This window comes from Euprymna scolopes, chromosome 45 (assembly GCF_053919585.1).
Source record: "Euprymna scolopes isolate OS-2025 chromosome 45, ASM5391958v1, whole genome shotgun sequence".
Classification (NCBI taxonomy): domain Eukaryota; kingdom Metazoa; phylum Mollusca; class Cephalopoda; order Sepiida; family Sepiolidae; genus Euprymna; species Euprymna scolopes.
The window spans coordinates 59,683,538-59,706,347 of record NC_136526.1 but is presented as its reverse complement, the minus strand read 5'-3'; positions in this window follow the sequence as shown (position 1 = coordinate 59,706,347).

Below are 22,810 nucleotides of genomic sequence, written 5' to 3'. Positions count from 1 at the left end.
ATCACTTCGTGCATGAGTGCGGCCACCACGTGTTTCAGCTTAGTTAATTCGCTGAGTGAAAAACTGAGCTTCCACGTGGGTGAACCACAACGTCGGGTCGTGTGTCCGGAAAGGCGGAATTTTAAGAACGGCCTGTATTGCCATTGTCGCCGTTATGGTATCACTATCCGTTGTTGGTTTGCCGCCCTGGCCTGGGTTGAAAAAAACAAAAAAAACCTAGTTTGAAAGTCTTTAAACTGCCGAATTGGGAATGTCCATCGTGGGGAACGCGTTGAAGAGAACGATGATCGTAGAAAATCTCCCTGAGATCCTTTATGCCTAGAAAAACCGATGTGCCGCTAAGGTCGACATGTACGTCATTCGGTGTGCGCGTGATCGCTGAGAATTTTCCCTTGTGTGATTACAGGTAATTCTTCCTTATTGATAATATCCACATTTCCTTGCATGTTCTGCCAAAGTCTGACGAAAAAGAGGGGTCACCAGTGAAGCGAGGTGCTCGCTGGGCAAAAACAACGAACAGCTCACTTACGTTTAATTTTTCAAAACATTAATACGAAAGTAAACATCTGGAAAAATCAATTAAAAACAAATCATCAGACTTAGTTCTTTATAATAGATGTGAATTTATTTGCCTGGAATATCTCACTCGTGTTATTTTTAGTCCAAAGATAAGGAAAAGAAATCCTTTTTGACCAGTCCAATGTTTTTTGACGTTACGCTGGGAATTAATTATTTTAGAAAATTCGTCGAGTAAGGAGCTGAGGGAAAGATAAGAATGTTTTTCTTTCTTTTTGTGTGTTGTTTCATCAATGGAATCGGCACAGAATGTGTTGTGCACAAGCGACGGAGTAACGCGTCTTACCTTTTTGGGTGCGTGAGCAAAAAGAGGGCGAGAGAGCCCTTGAATTTGGCGCAACACCTTTTTTTGTCTTTTTTTCGGAGCTCTCCGGAAACGGTGAAATGTTCAATGTCCTGACAAAATAAATTCCCGGGTAGACGCTACACGGAATAACGGTCAATTAAACTGCACAAGCACCTGTTAAGCAACACAAGTCTATAATCCCCCCCCAAAAAAAAAGAACGAAAAAAATAAAAATGTTTGGTGCTTATGTTTTTGTAAACCACTCGTGAAAACTTTGTTTAAAATGCATTAAAACTACGTAAGACAACACCCTTCCAAGTACTGTAATGATTTTTTTACTTTTATTTTGTTTTAGACTATCATAAATAACAAGGAAATCGATAATATGCAATTGACTTTCATCGTCCATTTCTTTTAGTGTGGTAATGACTCTGGCTTGGGTAAGTTAATATGCGTGATCGCCAATTATTTTTGACAATGAAAGAATAGGTTTTAATTTAACAAAACACCAAAAATAAATAAATAAATGAAAATAACCAAAAGAAAAAGAAATCACAATAAAATGAAAAAACTATTTTAATTTTCTGCAAACTTGCTTTTCCGATCGCCATCTTAAAATGTTGACTTCCACCCGTCCAACGCGTCTCATTTAAATTAACTCATCTTAGAATCGTTTCTTTGTTAAAAACAGATTGCCAAACAAAAAGTAAGTATTTATTAATTTAATTGCTTTTGAAGCTCTTTTTTATTACCTTATGATTCCCTTTGTTTTACTACAGGGGCGCGTCGAAACCATTGTGATTGCCTTTGTTTTAATAGAGAAATGAGTCAACATTCCATGATTGCATAGAAACGAAGAATGGTACTATAGAAATCACTCTAATCGGATTTTTATTGTTTAATTTTATTTTTAAAGTTTCTTTCTTTTCTTTTTAAGTGCCTTGAAAATTATTTTTATATTGAAAACATCACAAATACCTAACATATTATTTCGTACTCTAACATAATTCCTAACAGCCAAAAATACATGAATGGGGGGGGGTCGGTATGATTCAGTTAACATGAAACGTTAAAACCCACTACAAAAAAAAATCACAAGAACATATTTAACAAGAAATTCAAGGAAATTTTCAATGTTTATAGGAAATATTTATTTCTTGAATATAACTGTGAAAAGGGGGGGGATGATAATACTGATTCTGAAAAAAAAAACCAAAAAAAAAACGGAAGTGCCTCTTCCGTCATTTAAAAATTTACTAAAATTTAGGAAATCAATTTTTATGAAGTTTTCTGCATTTATTAACAATCACAGAATATAATAAACATTTTTTTTTATCTTAGTAAAAATGTATTATTTCATTTAAACAAAATAACCATTTTCTAAAGGTCTATTTTAAGTACTAAAAACGCATTAATTTATTTTAGTTTGGATGAAGATAAAACATCATAGATGTTAGCAATTCATTTTTTAAATATTTCTCATATATTTTACAAAAGACACTAAAGTCCTGTAAATATGGAAGACGTGGTTTTACAATTCATTGTTAAGATCAACTCAAAACAAAAACGGCTTTTTCCATCTCTTCTTTTATATTTTTGAGGGAGAGATAACTCACTGGTACTTCCTGTACAATTATCAGATAACTTCTAGATACTATTCCAACGCATTAGTCGATAACTCTTTTTCCTTTATATTCCCCACGTTTTTGCCACAGTATGAATTATCATGATCATTTTTGTTTGCATCAGAGAACTTGTGCAAATTTTCTATGCATTTGTGTTGGTAAGTTTCTTGGCGCTCTTGTTCTGCAGCGTGAAGGTTGTCTTAATGATGGAGGACTGTCTTGTTGTATATATCATCCAGTGTTGCTCTCTACTTCCTCTGTGGTATCATCAATTTCCATTTCTTCTTCATCAGGTTTGCTAATCAAACTGACATAAACATACACTTTACATTTAAATCTAAATATGTCTTTTAAAAAAAACAATAACAAACTAAAAGTTTTACTCAGTTATATTTAATCTGTTCTTGGCATTTTCACATCTTGGATCGACAATTAAATGTAAATGTATTGCTTTAAAAATAAAATACAACAAACATACAGAAAGAATAAAAGTTCTCGGCACTTTAAAACCAAGCAAAGAACTTTGTAGGTAATTCTACCCTATACAATCACCCCCCCCCCCCCCGATTTTCCTCCTGGGTTTGATAACATGCTATGGAACATACAAATATCTGTGTGATGTTAAATAGTCAAACACCTCAGCAAAAATAACCTCCTCAGTGACATACAATATGGTTTAACAGGGTATTACATAAATTCTACTCCACAAAATCCCCAGCTATGTTATAGTTCGAAATCTTTTTAATTAATTAATCATTTCTCTCTGATAAATTCATAAGAGTAGTAGTTTATGGGCAGAAACCAAAAGCTCACAGTATTAATACTGCAGTCCCTCAGGGATCCATTCTAAGCTCAACTCTCTTCCTGATCTATATCAATGACCTCCCAATCACATACTAAGATAATTTGTTGACGTTTATGGTGAAAACACTACGATCTATGGTAATACTTCAAAGGCCGTATAAGACCAAATTCTCTCTGATTCTCTCTCCTCTGATCTTGAGACCATAGTACAATGGGGAAAGAGGTGACTGGTTAATTTGAATCCATCTAAAACCAAGCCTCTATCTTTACATCGTCAATGTGATGATCTCCATCTTGCATCGATTGAAATGAATGGCTCTCTTCTTGGGAAGGCTCCATGTTTTGACAAGCTTCTGGATCTGATTTTTACTTTTGATATGAGATGGAACAAGTACATCAAATCTGTTACCAAGGCTGCTGGAAAAATGATGGAATCATTCTACTACTCCAGTAGATATCTCACCTACTGATGCAATTCTCTACGTGTATAAGAGCCAAGTATGTACAAGGATGGAGTACTGTTGCCACAGCTGGGTAGGAGCTGCTATAATATCTAATCCTGCCTTGACAGAGTTCAAAACAGACTTTGTAGCCTCGTGGGGGGGATGCCCTTTTCTGTTCTCTACAACCTCTTTCCCACAGAAGAGGCATTGCAAGCCTGTCTCTGCTTTATCATTATTTTCATTGCAAGTGCTCGTCTGAGCCGAATCTATGACCCCATTTACTTGATTTTCACTAAAAATACTCATCTACCTGAAACTACTATCATTTTTTTACCCTGCTCTTTATCTGCGCACACACCTTAATGTAGATTCCATGAACAAAGTTTCTTTCTTAGAACTGTACACCTGTGGACTTCTGTTCTGTTTCCCTTAGTTGCAACTGATTACAATACAGTCATCTTCAATTTCAACGAGTTCTTGATGGATCATCCCATAAGCAATCCAATTTACAAAATTTTCATGATTTACGATTACTATGATGTTTTCCCATTGGCTACCATACACTCATTAACTCTTATTCTCGAGTGGCTTTTGGGGCTGGATAAGTGTTGACTCCTTTGTCTAAAAACAAAAAAAAAATGCAGCCATCTAGGGCCGTATACACTTAACAGTAAGTAATTGTAAAACATTCACATGGATGCAACATTGTGTCGATGCAACAAGGGCTGGAGTTTGGTTAATTTATATTCAATTTATTTGATTGGAAATTTTTTTTAGGATTCTGTCTATAAGGAAAATAATGAGGTAACAAAACACACTTAATTTACTAATAATGCCTTTATAGAGATACAGAATCCCAGTGAGTGTGATTAGTTTTCTAGCATGGTAGATGGAGCCCAGTATTTTTGCAGCAATCAATTTGTTATAATTCCTGATGATGTTATGCTGATAGTTTGAACCAAAAACCTTAAGGTAGCATGTTATTAGTCATAACAGTCAGTTTCTTATAATTGTTAAAGAAGTTTAGTCTTTGCAGCAATAAATATTATCTATTTATGCCTCATTCCATTATAGACTGATAGTAATTTTCTAAGATTTTATCATGTTATGTAGATGTACAACTACCGAGGACAAGCTGATGTTTCTCTTTTTTTTTCTCGTCTCAAGAATTTGATTATATGAATCCTAGTGTTACTGTACGCTTTAATTTTCATGAGAAAACCTTCATCCCAGACTCATTATATATAAAAAGGCATACTTTCCTAGCTCTCCATTCCTTATTCAATGCATTGTATATGCGTTCAAAGATGATTATTAGAATACCTGCAGTTGAATGACTTTACCTTAATCTACACTGTTTGTAAAAAAATATTCAGCATTAATTAACCACTATTGTTATGTAGTGGAAGAAACAAATTTTTTATCGATATATCTATCTGGCTATCTATCTTGTTATTTGTCTATCCATATCGATCTATCGGTAATCGTGAAGAAAGAGAGAGCCTGTTTCCTCCGTTTGACTATAGGTGGCGTTAATGTCTGTCCACCCAGTTACGGAAGCACAAAATGTATATAATGGCACCGTTGAAATAAAAATAAATGTTTAATTTTAAACATGTTTTTTTTTGTTTGTTTTTTGTAAACATATTTAAGTTTGTTTTTGTTTTTTTTTTCAAACATATTTACGTTTGTTTTTTTGTTGTTGTTTTTTGCAAACATATTTAAGTTTTATTTTTCCAAACATTTACGTTTTGTTGCTAGTTTATTTTCAAACATTTACGTTTTTTTTTTGTTTTTACGTTTTTTTTGTTGTTTTTTTTTTGCAGGCATAAACTAAATATTTTTGAAATATTTTTCTTTTAGAAAAGTTTGCTTATGCACTTATTGTACCGCGCTATTTTTTTTTTTTTTTTATAGTAGTTTCAAGTAATATTCAGGTTTTACAATATCCCTTTTCAAACATATATATATATAAATACTCGCGGAAAAAGTAAAATAAGTCCAGAAAAATTAAGAAAAAAGAGGGGGGGGTCAATAAAAAAAAAGATAAAAGAAAAAACGTTGACTTTTTTTATTATAAGAACGTAAAAAATACTCGCGGAAAAACGGTTGTACCCATAAATATGTTTAAAAGAAAAATATAGCAAAAACATTTAATTTATGCTTGCAAAAAAAAAAAAAAAATATTAAAATTAAAACAAAAATAACGTAAATGTTTGAAAATAAACCAGCAACAAAACGTAAATGTTTGGAAAATAAAACTTAAATATGTTTGCGAAAACAAAACAAAATAAAACTTAAATATGTTTGCAAAAAAAAAAAAAAAAAAAAAAAAAAAAACATGTTTAAAATTAAAACATTTATTTTTATTTCAACGGTGCCATTTATACATTTTGTGCTTCCGTAACTGGGTGGACAGACATTAACGCCACCTATAGGCAAACGGAGGAAACAGGCTCTCTCTTTCTTCATGATTACCGATCTATCTATCTATCTATCTATCTAACTATCTAACTCGATGTATCTATCTAACTCGATGTATCTATCTATCTATCTAACTCGATCTATCTATCTATCTATCTATCTATCTATCTATCTATCTAACTGGTGATATAAAGATAAACAAGAGATGAGATATAAAGGTGTTTTGATAAAATGGACATGTTTCACCGGAAGCTGTAAAAACAGCTGACCCAGAAAGACGTGTTCTCACGTGATCAGGTTAGTTGACATAGAGTTCGAATTTGGATGTTAAGAAGAGCGGTCAGGTTCATGGTTGTCTTTTCCCGCTGGAGACGATTAGAATTAACCACATGAAAAGAAACTCACTTTCCATTCATGAATTTTAGATGGACCAAGATCAACAATGAATATAAATTAAAATAAGATATGTTGAAAATACATGTATGGCACACACACTCCAGAACATTCTTTGATTGGCCTGTACTCTAACAGGTATTACTTGAACTCTAACATTAGCATAAACATTACAAAACTGATAGTAAAAAAGTGTTTGTATTTCTTAAGCCCTAGTTTCCCACCGTGCAAACGACTAAGTTGAGGCCAATTTTCTTTGTCCTATCATTTTGCAAACTTGGTGGAAGTTAGTGTCCCGAATGATGCTGGGTTAAACAGAGCTGAGAGGGAAAAGATTACCAAATACCAGGGTCTTATGTATGGCATGAAAAGAAACTGGAACTTTAAGAAGATCTCTATCATTCCAGTAATTATAGGAGCAACCGGACTTAAGAAAAAGAATTTTACAAACTATCTTACAAATATACCAGGTAAACCAAGTGCAAAGGAGATTCAAACAATTGCACTTAAAGGGACGGTTAGAATCTTAAAAAGATCTCTCGGTTGGAGTGTCTAAAATAGCAGGTGTATGTTTGGCATCTGGTAGGATGCCCCATCCCTGGCTTAAACAAAATGATAAGAAAAATGAAAAAATAGAGAGAAACCATATTATTGTGGAGAATGTGGTTCTGTTTTTAGACATAAAAATACCCTGTTGCAACATATGCGAGAACATACTGGAGAGAAACCATATTCTTGTGAAGTGTGCGGCTCTTCTTTTCCCAGGAGACCCAAATTGATCATTCATATGCGAGCACATACTGGAGAGAAATCATCTTCTTGTGAAGTATGTGGCCTTGCTCTTACAAATAAACGCAGCAAGGTGATTCATATGCGAATGCATAGTGGAGATAAATCATATTCCTGTGATGTGTGTGTCTCTTCTTTTACAAGTAAATACAGCTTAATCATTCATATGCGAACACATACTGGAGAAAAAGGAGCTCTAAAGGAGGCAGAAAAAGACTACATTCCTATTATGGAAGAGGAGAACATTCGAAGAATGGAGTCAAGATGGACCTGGGAAGAAAAGTGGATACTGATGTGGGCAATGGAATATGCTCAGGCAAAATATTCCAAACAAAAACAAAGGACAGAGACTTGGAGGGAAATATTCTTCCATTTCTGTCCAGGCAAACGGAATGTCCCATCTCCAAAAATTAGGTCACAAAGATACAATAGCCTAAAGGTGATGAATGAGGAAAAAATAAGACATCTAAAAACAGAAGTCGCATCCCTCATTAAAACAAACCAGAACCCACTTCAAAACCCCATAGAAATACCACCCAATAACCTACCCATATCTACGAATGGAAATGAAAGAACCACAAATAGTCCCACACTGGACCTTGATTCTTCGGCACAAATGCTGACAAGTGAAATACCACAAACACCAGCAACACTCCCTCAGGAAATGCCCGAGGTGGATGATGACCAGTTAGTCTTGGAAGAAGAACTATGTAAGACCATTGAGGAGGTCCAACGGATGGGACTTCAAGAAAGACAAATGCTGCCTAAAATAACAACCACGAGAGCAACAAAGGTAGCAATAAAAAGGGTCAATGTTGCTCTCAAGAGACTAGTGCCATATAGCACAACCCTGACTGAGTAAAATCATGTGTCTTATGCAACATTCCAAAAACAACGGGAACCAGAGGCAAAAGACAAAATACCACGCTGGAAACAAAAGATCCAAAACCAGCTAAACCTGTGCCGAAGGGAATTGTCCCAGATTAAACAATTCCTAGCCGCCCCTGCTGTACAGGGACGACTGAAGAACATCATCGGCAAACTCAGCAGAAAATATGGTACAAAAGCAGGACAGCTACAAAACGTAGCTAGAGAATTAGAAGGAAAATCCCAGCACTTTCCAAACGCATTAAGAAAAGAGAAAGCAAGAATAGGGCAAAGCATGAAAACAAAATATTTAAGCAGAATGCTCGGTTATTTTACCGTAACCTAATAAGGGACACTATAACGGTGAATAACCCGCCCAAAACACAAGAGCTGGAAGATTATTGGAGGCCTCTCTTTGAGAACGAGATCACCCATAACAAAGAGGCTCAATGGATCCATACCATTGAGAGGAGCCTAGAAAATAGGCCAGAGATGCCGGAGCCAAAAATAACAGCTGACACTATAAAAACGAAGCTAAATGGCGTCTCAAATTACAAAAAAGCCTGGCATAGACAATCTCCCCAATTTCTGGCTGAAACAACTAACATCATTACATGGGCATTATAGCAGTTGTTTCAACAGAATATTGAGCGGTGAAGAAACCACACCAGAATGGCTATTAAGAGGAGATACAACCATCATAGCAAAGACAAAAGAAACGCAACGCCCTAATAAATACAGGCCCATTTGCTGTCTCACTACCACCTACAAACTCTTCACTGGCCTTGTTGCGGACAGTATATACCAACACCTCTCCTGCGCCACATACCTTGAAAAAGAACAAGCAGGCTGTAGAAGGGACTGTCTAGGTACCAAAGACCAGCTCTTAACAAATAAAACTATCTTGGAAGACTGTAGGAAGAGACAGCGAAATTTAAGTATGGCTTGGATTGATTATCAGAAGGCTTATGACAGTGTACCACACACGTGGTTTCTACGCTGTCTAGAGCTATATAAGATACACCCGATAATCAAACAGGCCATAGCTACACAAATGAAAATGTGGCAAGCAAACATGACATTAAGCCACACAAAAGGAAATATAAGGGTCATGGACGTAAACATAAGGCGAGGAATCTTCCAAGGAGATAGTTTATCCCCTTTACTCTTCTGCTTGGCAATAGATCCGTTAAGAAACTTTTAAACAAAAACAAATGTGCTTACAATCTAAGCCAAGACCGCCGACAAGACCCAAACAAACGAATTAACCACCTGCTCTTCATGGATGACCTCAAGCTGTATGCCAGTTCTGATGCCGACTTAAATGAACTCTTGCAAGTCGTACATAACTTCTCCAGAGATATTGGCATGAAATTTGGACTGGACAAATGTGCCAAGTGCTCCATCAAATCTGGGAAGAAGATCGAAACTGAAAATATACAGTTTGATGAATATACCACCATCAAGGACCTAGAAGGGCAGGAAGGATACAAATACCTTGGCATAGAAGAGAATGATACCATCCAGCATGCCAATATGAGAAACAAAATTGGAAGTGAGTATATACGCCGAGTCAAGAAGATATGCAAAACAGAACTCACAGGCAGAAACAAAATAACTGCCATTAACCAACTAGCCATGCCAGTGGTAACATACAGTTTTGGTATTGTCGACTGGCCACAAAAAGACATAAATAGACTAGACACTAAGACACGTAAAATGCTGACAATGTATAAAGTAATATACAGAAACCAGTGTCTGTCTAGAATGTATCTGCCCAGATGGAAAGGAGGTATGGGGCTCTCGGAGATTGACCATCAACATCGTGCAACTATTGTGAGCACCGGACAATATCTGATGAGCTCTAAAAACCCAACTCTCAAGATGGTACACCAACATCAGGAATCAAGAGCCAGTAGAACAACATCCATCACAAAACTGGCCAAACATTTTGGGGAAGACTGTCTTACAAGTGAGACAGAAACAGAAAAGATACCTGCGACTGAAATAGCCAGAAAAAGTCGCCAGAAATACACTAAAGCTTTCCATGACAAGAAAGTTGAAGAATGGGCCAACCAACAACGGGCCAAGTATTTTCTGGACGAATATAACCAAGACTATATTGATAAGGAAGGGTCTATAAGCTGGCTAAAGGATGGATCGCTCCACTATCACCAGGAGAAGTATATAATAGCTGCCCAAGATCAAGGCTTGATGACCAATGCGTTTAAAAAAATGAGTGGTCTCAGCAAAGACAACAAATGCAGGTTCTGCCACACAGAAGTAGAGAGTGTGAGCCACCTGATTTCTAGCTGTAAGGTTCTGCTAGGGGACGGCTACTATACAATGCGACACAATGAAGTATGCAAATATCTCCACTGGACGATCTGCAATAATTTAAATATCGAATGCAGTAAGAAGTCATGGGAACATATACCCGAAAGAACAGTCGGAAACAAGTCATATACCATCCACTATGACTATGCAATCCCTACAGCCACATACCTAGAAAACGGAGCTATAAAACCCGACATTGTAATATGGGACAAGAAGGAGAAGGAAGCAACCTTGGTGGAAGTTAGTGTCCCGAATGATGCTGGGTTAAACAGAGCTGAGAGGGAAAAGATTACTAAATACCAGGGTCTTATGTATGACATGAAAAGAAACTGGAACCTTAAGAAGATCTCTATCATTCCAGTAATTATAGGAGCAACCGGACTTATGAAAAAGAATTTTACAAACTATTTTACAAATATACCAGGTAAACCAAGTGCAAAGGAGATTCAAACAATTGCACTTAAAGGGACGGTTAGAATCTTAAAAAGATCTCTCGGTTGGAGTGTCTAAAATAGCAGGTGTATGTTTGGCATCTGGTAGGATGCCCCATCCCTGGCTTAAACAAAATGATAAGAAAAATGAAAAAATAGAGAGAAAAACCATATTCTTGTGAAGTATGTAGCTCTCGTTTTACACAAAAGCAACACCTGTTGCAACATATGCGAACACATACGGGAGAGAAACCATACTTTTGTGAAGTGTGTGGTTCTTGTTTTGCAAAGAAAAGTAATATGCTGCAACATATGCGAACACATACTAAGGAGAAATAATATTCTCATTAAGATCGCCCGAGAAAGTCCCCTCAAAACTGACATGACAAAAGATTTGAAGAATGGGTCAATCCACAATGTGCCAAGTATTTTCTAGAAGAATTAAACCAATATTATATAGATAATGATGAGTGGTCTCTGCAATGAAAACAAATTCAGAAGTTGAGAGTGTGAGCCACCTCTCATCCAGTTGCAAGGTTTTGCTAGGAGTCAGCTACTATACAATGCGAAACAATGAAGTGTGTAAATATCTTTACTGGATGTTCAGAAAGAAGTATAATATCGAATGCAGCAGCAAATCTTTGGAACATATACCTGCAAAATAGTCAGAAACAAGACATATACCATCCAATATGACTATAGAATCCTTACAGATATGTACCTAAAATACGGAGTCATAAAACCTGCCATAGTTATATGGAATAAAAAGGTGAAGGAAGCAACCTTAGTAGAAGTCAGTGTCCCTAATGATGCTCGGTTCTACAGAGCTGAGAGGGAGAAGATTGACATGAAAAGAAATTGGAATCTTAGGAAGATCTCTATCATTCAAGTAATTATAAGTATTAAAAAGAATGTTAAAATTACCTGAAAAATATACCTGTTGAACCAAGTGCAAAGGAGATCCAAACAATTGCACCCAAAGGGACGATATAAATCTTAAAACGATGTCTCGGTTTAAATTTATAAAATAGTGAAATTTTCGCATTTGTTAGTATTCCCCATCCCTGACTTGAACAAAATCATAAAAAAACAAAAGAGAGAAACCATATTATTGTTGCATAGCAACGCATCAAAGGTATTTGTATTTACATAACTGAAAAGAAAAGACTCTTTCTCTGAAGGTTCTCCTCTTCCTGCTACTCGGCTCTGTGATGAATGTCCACTTATATTAACACAATAAAACGATTATGACATAACTGACTTGTCTTTGTGAATCACATCTGCACACCAACTTTATATTTTATAAATAAAATTGATTTCAGGTGTTCCAGTGTCTTCATGTGAATCATGTGTCTACATTGCTTGTTTCTTTAGTCTTGCTCCCTGCTTTTTTGGAGCACATCTGCACACCTTGGTGACCAGAAACAGATTTATCTTCTTTTTGACCTCGTTACTCTGCTACGCCATCCTCAAAAGCACACATCTCACTAATGTGTGTCCTCTTGTCACATACGCAACTGCTGAAAGTCGATCTAGTTCTATTTTGTTTATATTTTATATAAGCTAATATCTGTAAACATTACAATGACCAATTTATTTCTCTAAGCAATAACTAATTCTTTATATAAACCATTTTAGCAAGATCGCTGCTGTGTCACTAGATAGATAAATAAATAGAAAGGTAATAGCTAAATATCATTTTATCCCTGCTATTATTTAACACTTGTACACGGAAACAACACATGCGGCAACATATGCGAACTAGATAGATAAATAGATAATAGCTAAATATCACTTTTAACCCTGCTATTATTTAACACGTTTACACGGAAACAACACATGTTGCAATATATACAAACACGGTGAGAAACCATATTCCTGTGAAGTATGTGGCGCTTCTTTTACAAATAAGCAATAATTTACCATTCATATGCGAACGCACCAGCCATAAAGGGAACAGTTTCTATTCTTAAAAGAGTCCTCGTATATAAATTTAAATCATAACAGAATCAAGTGTTAGCTCCGGGGGGGGGGAGCCCCTTGATCTCTTAAAACTTACTGAAGTAAAAAAAAATTGAAAAAAGATAGAAGCCATATTGTTGTGAAATATTTTACTAGTCTTTTACACAAAAACAAAATATGTTGAAAAATAATATCACAAAAAATTGTGCCTTATAAAGAGGGGATGATGTTCTTTACCGTTCTTATATATTCGCTTATCCATTTATGAATAAAATGTTTGTATTTTTATCGACTGTTTGTAAACCTACTGTTTCTTAGTGTCTCTGTGATCGTTCAACAATGTCTCTTAGTGTGTGTTTGTGGGGCATTTACATGTAACCTGAATGCATACAATAATACATGACGTCATAACTGGCTATGCTCTGCTACCTTCACTGTGGAGGACTTTATCAATCATCTTGGGAGTTGGTTCTGCAAACCAAAAACAAATGCATGCCAAACAAACACAAGACAATGAACGTTGTTTTATATAATTTATTCCATTCTTATTATCTCTGTTGGCTAGAGTGGACTGGCAATCTTAGCATGCGAGCAAACCATTGCTCCCTTTTTGAAGAGACCTTCATCCTAACACATTGTCTCTTTCGTGTCTAGCAATCGACTCCACTAAACTAAGTTTCTCAAAACAAAAACCCCTGATACGTTAGACCCTGTTCCCCATCTATCTAGCTTCAGTGCAGCCAATTGGTTATTCCATTTGACATATGTCACAACATTAAACCTTTAATGCTTCTACACTTGCAGTGCTTGCTGAACTATCATTTCCCGTGATTCAACTTTGTCATTGTGTCAGCTAGAGTAAAATAGATATTAAGTAAACAGAGAATTTAGATAATCCAATTCTGAATAATTATTTTTTAATTGAAATTTAAATAGATATTAAGTAAACAGAGATAGATAATCCAATTCTGAATAATTATTTTTTAATTGAAATTTAAATAGATATTAAGTAAACAGAGATAGATAATCCAATTCTGAATAATTATTTTTTAATTGAAATTTAAATAGATATTAAGTAAACAGAGAATTTAGATAATCCAATTCTGAATAATTATTTTTTAATTGAAATTTAAATAGATATTAAGTAAACAGAGAATTTAGATAATCAAATTCTGAATAATTATTTTTTAATTGAAATTTAAATAGATATTAAGTAAACAGAGAATTTAGATAATCCAATTCTGAATAATTATTTTTTAATTGAAATTTAAATAGATATTAAGTAAACAGAGAATTTAGATAATCCAATTCTGAATAATTATTTTTTAATTGAAATTTAAATAGATATTAAGTAAACAGAGAATTTAGATAATCCAATTCTGAATAATTATTTTTTAATTGAAATTTAAATAGATATAAAGTAAACAGAGAATTTAGATAATCCAATTCTGAATAATTATTTTTTAATTGAAATTTAAATAGATATTAAGTAAACAGAGAATTTAGATAATCCAATTCTGAATAATTATTTTTTAATTGAAATTTAAATAGATATTAAGTAAACAGAGAATTTAGATAATCCAATTCTGAATAATTATTTTTTAATTGAAATTTAAATAGATATAAAGTAAACAGAGAATTTAGATAATCCAATTCTGAATAATTATTTTTTAATTGAAATTTAAATAGATATTAAGTAAACAGAGAATTTAGATAATCAAATTCTGAATAATTATTTTTTAATTGAAATTTAAATAGATATTAAGTAAACAGAGAATTTAGATAATCCAATTCTGAATAATTATTTTTTAATTGAAATTTAAATAGATATAAAGTAAACAGAGAATTGTGATAATCCAATTCTGAATAATTATTTTTTAATTGAAATTTAAATAGATATTAAGTAAACAGAGAATTTAGATAATCCAATTCTGAATAATTATTTTTTAATTGAAATTTAAATAGATATTAAGTAAACAGAGATAGATAATCCAATTCTGAATAATTATTTTTTAATTGAAATTTAAATAGATATTAAGTAAACAGAGATAGATAATCCAATTCTGAATAATTATTTTTTAATTGAAATTTAAATAGATATTAAGTAAACAGAGATAGATAATCCAATTCTGAATAATTATTTTTTAATTGAAATTTAAATAGATATTAAGTAAACAGAGATAGATAATCCAATTCTGAATAATTATTTTTTAATTGAAATTTAAATAGATATTAAGTAAACAGAGATAGATAATCCAATTCTGAATAATTATTTTTTAATTGAAATTTAAATAGATATTAAGTAAACAGAGATAGATAATCCAATTCTGAATAATTATTCTCTAATTGACATTTCCCGTGGATCACATAACAATAACAACACAAGCTTCTTGGCTTGACCTTTACTCCTAATCTTAAATGGAACACGTACATTAAATCTGTTGCCAAGGCCGCTCGAAAAATGGTGAGATCCTTTAATCAATCCAGTAGATATCTCACTGCTGATGCAATTCTCTATCTATATAAGAGTCAGGTACGTCAAAGAATGGAGTACTGTTGCCACATCTGGACAGGGGCTGCTAGACAGGACTTATCCTGCCTTGATAGAGTTCACAATAGACTTCGTAGCCTTGTAGGGGATGTCCTTTTCTCTTTCCTGCAACCTCTTTCTCACAGAAGAAATGTTGCGAGTTTGTCTCTGCTTTATCGTTATTTTCATGGAAAGTGCTCGGATGAGCTCCATTCTATGATGCCCCCTCGCCAAACTTTCACAAGGAACACCCGTCTAGCAGAAAACACTATCACTAATTTCCCCCACTCTTTACCTGTGTCTAAACCTAAACATAGGTTCCATAAGCAAAGCTTCTTTCTTAGAAGTGCACGCCTATGGGATTGCCTTCCGTTTTCCTGCTTTCTGGCTGACTACAATATGGTTTTGTTCAAGTCTAACGTAAACAAGTTTTTGATGAGCCGTTCCATATAAGTTAAATTTACTGAATCTCCATTACTAACGGTTACTATATTGTCCAATTTCTACTGTACACTCTTCAACACTTACCCTCCAGTGGCCTCTTGGCCTTGATAAGTAGTAATGCCTTTTTAGAAAAAACACATACTGGAAAAGACATAAGTGCTTGCTGAACTATCATTTCCCGCGATTCAACTTTGTCATTGTGTCAACTAGAGATAGATATTAAGTAAACAGATCGAGATAATCCAATTCTGAATAATTATTTTCTAATCGGCATTTCCCGCGGATTACATAACAGTAACAACACATACTGGAAAAGACACATTCTTGCAACTATATAGCTCTTATTTTAAAAGGAAAGAACTTGTCATGACATGTGCGAGTGTATCCTAAAATGAAAACATTCTTGTTAGTCATTTCTGTCATCTCTTTTATGAGAAACAAAATATGCTGTAAAGGTCGACTGATTCGTTTGGGCGCAAAAATGCCCTTTTTGTAGATTCCAACTGGCTCAACCTTCAGAAAAAAAAAATTATGAATTAGTTTTTCTCATAGTCCGATTGGAAGAAAAGAATAACATCTGTGTGACATAAGATGCCTTAAACTACATCTGCGTAAACAGGCAAAGTTTAGTTTATATGGCCACAAAATTTGCGTGTGTGCAGCTGAGGTAATCTTAATGCAGTTGCACACATGTACAACTGGGTTTTGCAGTTGTGGCTATGTGCCGTTATTCTGTTTGAGTGGTCTTGGCGTGAAGATGTTGGGGCTACGATAAATGTATAAAGTAAGACTATTTGATAAATTGATATTTTTTGAGTTGGGCAAAACTGTTTTTAATCTTCATTTCACAGCTATTTTTTAGGGAGATGACTCTGCACGTTTTGTCTGTTACAGTGATGTGTTTTTATTTTTTTTATTTTTAACGTCATATTTAATTATCGTTTGCCATTGAACATGCGCAAAAATAACATAACTGTCTAATAATTTTTGTAATTTACCATTCCCACTCACATAAAATAATTCATTAGATAGATTTTCTCAAAACAACACACATTATTCATTAGCAGCGGCCAGGTGAAATTGAACTTGTGCCAGTTGACACGGTTAAGATTCGGATTAAAAATTGTTATAAAAATAAATACAATTTAGGCGCGCAGTATGATTATGATTATGTTGGTGCGTGAAAAATAAAAAATAACTCCCACGCAAATTCCGGCGTGGCCTTATATATTAAATCGACTCAAAACGAGCGGACATTGTACAGAGCACCCCACGTGATGTTTCCATCCAATGGGATTTCTCCAAGGACATTTTTCTAAACTTTTCTTCTTAAGCTCGCATAAGTATTTAAGCACACACAAACATCAAATCTCCCTCTCAACTGCATTTTCATTCGGACGTTCTACGCATGTTACTATCACTCTTCCATTTTAACCGCTCCGCGCGTTTCATACAATTTCACAGGCGAACATTACCTATTGCCTCTCTTACCATATTTTAACATATGAACAGTTCAACAAAAAAAAGACATTCTCCTTTTTTTTATACGAACACTCAAAAAGGACTTCTGAACTCATTATAAAGAGAATTATATTTTATTTGTTAATGGTTGGTTTCTGTGAATAAACCTCCGTTTGTTTTGCATGTAAATCTTCTTTTTATTTTTATTTATTTGTGGAGGAAGTTAGTTCCTAAAAAGGCCTGACGACACACACAAACTCCAAGATACCATATCCGCTTTTCGACAAACGTATCCCCACAAAAACAACTCTCTTTATATTCAAGAACTCAGTTTAAATAAAGTTGGTTTTTACTTCAGCGGTAATCTCTAGTCATATTAATAGAACTCATAAACATAATACCAGAGATGATTAACACTAAAAATTGATAATCACAATATAAGTAAAATCATGTTATCTTTTCAACACCAAAAAATATTAATGGAAATGCCAAGGCCATTTTTCTTAACAAAACTTTTATTCTTTTATGTGCGAACAAATTGACTACACCTACAGACATGGTAAAAATCTTTTTTAAAACGTTAATGGCTAGGTGTGTCAGAATTTTTGACACCCTTAAGACAAAACTGCAAATAAAATATACAGAAATCGTAATTTCTCTTTTAAAGTGGTTCGTTGAATTTCTTTATGGAATATACTTCCAAAATAAACTATTAAAGTTTTTTGAACAATAATAGAAATATTATTTTATATAAAAAAAACCCAGCCCTGCAGCCATTTTTTTATGTAATGAAATCAATTGAATTTTACAAGTTAATTTTTTCACTTTAAAAATCTATCAAAATTTTTATACTAGTTCAATGTTTGCAATACTTGAAGGTTTAATGTTAAATTTTATGCTTTTTTCCAATAAACTTATTATAATATTCTAGACAAACATTTTTTTTTAATTCACCCCCCATTTTGAAATGTCTATTAAGATGAAAATAATTAATTTTCTCACCTCAGATTTATATATCACAAATTGAAGATAAATAAATAATCCAATTTAAAACAAAACAAGAATAGTTTTGTGCAAATTTTTACCTTGCTTAAAAATTATTTTATTTAAACAGTACACTGAATATAAATATGGATAAATTCTTAACAATAAAGAATGGAAGTACCCATTGATTGGTATTTTTATAGGTAAGTGATTTTTTGGAATTTATATATATTATATTCGAAGTAATTACAATTCGTTGATTTTCTTGAAATCTTTTTAAAGAAAACCGATGTAAAAACTCCTTTTATTGAAAAAAATAGGGTTTAACTCACATTTTTCAAGTAGTTATAAGCTTCGAAAGATAAGTCTAATTATTCAAGTTTTTATCACGCATTTTTAATGGCGACTTCTGACACTGCTAGTAAATAAGAAACTGACATGTATTATTTCTATTTTTGTTTAGTATTAGTTTACATTAAGTATGCGCTTCTCACTCTAATTTCTTCATTACTCTATTGTAAAGCAAGTGTTGCCTAATCACTAACCGCACTGTGAATATTTGTTTTTTTGAGTAGCCTTAATGTCAATAAGGTGCTTCTACAGTGTAGTACCTATATTAAAAAGTACAAACAATTTATAATAAAACCATGTATTTCGAAAGTGACGTCATGTGTTGACGATGGTGGGAGGGCAGAAACAAGCACGATTATGTTGCTTTTTAAAAGTATTCTGTAGGCCGCTAATGATTACCAAACCTTTATTTTTAGGTGAGGTTGGGGTGTGGTGAATTAGTACCTGTTCATTCACCCAAGCATTACCAAGCTTTTTTCTGTTTATGAAGAGGGGGTCTCAGCAGATGAGTTCGCTGAAATTGTGCATCAGAACAGATACTACACTTTGATCTTAGCCAAAAGGTCAGGTAAGTCTAATATAGTTTTCTACCAGGCATTGCCTCGCCTTTAAAAAATACAAAATAACCGACGCAGCATATATCTTAAAAGGGAGAGGATATGGAGTAAGTCCCGGAAATGGCTGAAGCAGTTTACGATCTCAAAAATACTTTAATTTATATTTTTAAAGGAAGGGGAAATATAGAATAGGCCTGGAAACGGCTGAGGCAGTTTACGATCTCAAAATTACTTTATTTTACATATATTTTTAACAGTGAGGAAAGGGGGTATGGTGTCAGTCGGGGAATTTGCTGACACAGTTTACGATCTCAAAATTATTTTATTTCATAAAAGACAGGGGGAATGTGAACTCAGCCACAGAAATGGCTAGGACAGTTTATAATCTCAAATTTCCTTTATTTCATATCTATTTTTAAGAGAGGGGGATGATATGGAGTCAGTCCCGGAAATGGCTGAATCAGTTTACGATCTCAAAATGTCTTCATTTTTTTACATATTTTTAAGAGAGATGGGATATGGAATCAGTCCCAGAAATGGTTGTAGATTTTTACGATCTCATATTTACTTTATTTCATATTTATTTTTAAGACAGGGGGGATGGAAATTGACATACGGAATACAGACTATGCTGAAATAATAGCATTATTTAGAAAGCCATTCTTATTATAATTATTTTACTCATATATGTTTATATATCTATAATAATGCAATATATATTATTTGTATATCTATAAAAGTGAACCTTTTATCTACAGACTTGAAATTTAATCTATATAATTTTTTAATTACAAGAAAGTAACTGTTTAGAAACAATACAAAACTCACGTTTTTTACTTCATTTCTTTAAAGAATTTAACATTACATTTAATATGTACAATATTTCTGTTCATAATAAATGAGAAATCTGCAATGATCAAGATATAATATTTATGTGTATTTTACGACCTACTAGTATATTACGAAAGTGAAAATATGTGTGTTAAGAACTCTCAACCTTATACATTTCATACTTGAAAATTGGTATATAGGGTATTCAGACGTGGAAATGTTTTAACTGGTATTCATTTGGAAACAAGAGCTCTTAAGGGGTCAAACTTGAAAAGTTGGGAATTGAAGCAATCGGATTTTTATGTTGTTCAACTGTTTCATGACTACGCATGCGCAAATTGTTCACATGATATCTTCCTTATGTTAAGAATAAGTAGATTTGAAAACAATGTCGCTGATAGCATGGATACTAATGCCCAAGTACTGTTTAGTGACTTCAATGTCCACCATAAAAATTGGCTTAGTTCCTTACGTTACACAGATCGACCCTGTACTTTTAGCTTCTCTATAGATCATTCCCTTACACAGTCATGTTCTACACCCTCTTGCCCGATCGGGAACACTACCAAGTTCAATTATAGACCTTATTTCTTATCACAGTACCCAATGATTGTGTGACTAATGCTCATGGTCCACTTGATAACATAGATCACTTAGTTGTATCAGTAGACATCATCCTAAATTCCTAAGCCAAAAGACAGAAGTCATTTATCAAAACGAGAGTGTACTACAAAATGAATGGCTGAGAAGCTCTCATCAGATGCTCAATGGACTCATTTTATAAGTCTTTTAGTTTATGTCGTCTTCAATGTAGTTAAATGATAAAGTGGGTAACCCAGGGTTGTAGCTGTTCATAAATTCAATGGCTTTTACAAAGGCAGACATAGTCTTCTAATAAAAAGTAAATCACATGGTATAACTGGACGGATATTAAATATAATTAGTTCCTTCTTAGACAAGAGGACCATCCAGGTTGCTCCCAATAGATGTACATCCAAACAGTGTAATATTAATGTAGGACTGCCTCAGGGGTCAATCCTTTTGTCATTATTATTCCTTATATTCAATAACGACTTCCCTAATAACATTGTGTCCAAGATGGGTATATTTGCCAATTCTGACCACGCTTTATTAAAGGCACAAAGAAAAAACGGAGATACACAAATCTTAGATAATGGAAGAATCCTTAGAAAACTACATCTAAACTGTAGTGAGGCCGGAAGGTGACTTCAAAGCAGGTAGCTTTCTCCCTTTTGCCCCATACTAAGTATGTAAGTCGTTTAAATGATTGCCGGCAGCATGTTAGCGTTAGGGTTAGCTGTTCTCATAGTTTTAATTGAGATTCGAATGTCTTCATGTGTAGCATTGGATTTGACTGCAAATCCTTTGCCACATATATGACAAGTATATGAACGTAATTTAAATCCTTTCTGCTAAATTAGCCTCAGAAAAGATGGAAGATATCTTCTCACAAACTTAGACTCTTGAGGACAGTGTCAAGTTGTCATTCAAATTCTTTGAAGAGTATGCTCTGCAATGTTTTCATATTTTTGTATCAATATATATGTAAATGTAATTGTTTTACCACACACTTCATATGAATAACAACTCTTGTTAGAGTATGTTTTCATGTGTAGTTAAGCATTGGATTTGACTACAATGGGTTTGTTACATATATTACAAACTTTGTCAGTAGATTGTTAAGTGGGCAATCAATTTCTATGCAGACTGTGTTCTCCAATGTTTTCCTATGTTGCATCAATATATATTTAAATGTAATTGTTTTACCACACATTTCATAACAATTTTCGTGTCTTCATATGTAGTTTAGCATTGGATTATTCGACAAATACTTTGCCATATAGTACAAACTTATTAAAAGTAAGGAAAATAATTTTCTCTCTCCCCAGTTGACAATTTAAATATGTTGTAGTATTCCTTTCTTGTGATTTATGCGTTAGTTGGAGTTAACAGTTGAACTCTATATGAGACACTTCAATATTCGAATTTTCCATTAAATTTTTTCTCTAAAACGCTTAAAGAAATTGAGAACAAAGCTTTCCTCTCCCCAATTAGCATTTAAAGGTCTCTCCTCAAGCATTCAAATTCTCTCTCTCCCGTGTGTGTTAGCATGTGTCTTGTTACATTCGTTTGGTGTTCAAGTGTGTGTTCGCATGTGCACTGATGCATTTGTTTGACGTGCAAATGCTTTACCACACACTTTACATGTAAAAGGTTTCTCTCCAGTGTGTGCTGGCATGTGTCTCGTTACATCACTTTGTTGTGCAAATGCTTTACCACACACTTTACAAGAAAAAGGTTTCTCTCCAGTGTGTGTTCGCATGTGTCTTGTTAGATGATTTTGATGTGCAAATGCTTTACCACACACTTCACAATAAAAAGGTTTCTCTCCAGTGTGTGTTCGCATGTGTACCTTTACATAACATTGACGTGCAAATTCTTTACCGCACACTTTACAAGAAAAAGGTTTATCTCCATTGTGTGTTTGCATGTGGTCCGTTACATTACATTTATATGCAAATGCTTTACCACAAACATCACAACAAAAAGGTTTCTCTCCAGTGTGTGTTCGCATGTGTATCATTACAGCATTTTGTTGTACAAATGCTTTACCACATACTTTACAAGAAAAAGGTTTCTCTCCAGTGTGTGTTCGCATGTGTCTCGTTACATCATTTTGATGTGAAAATGCTT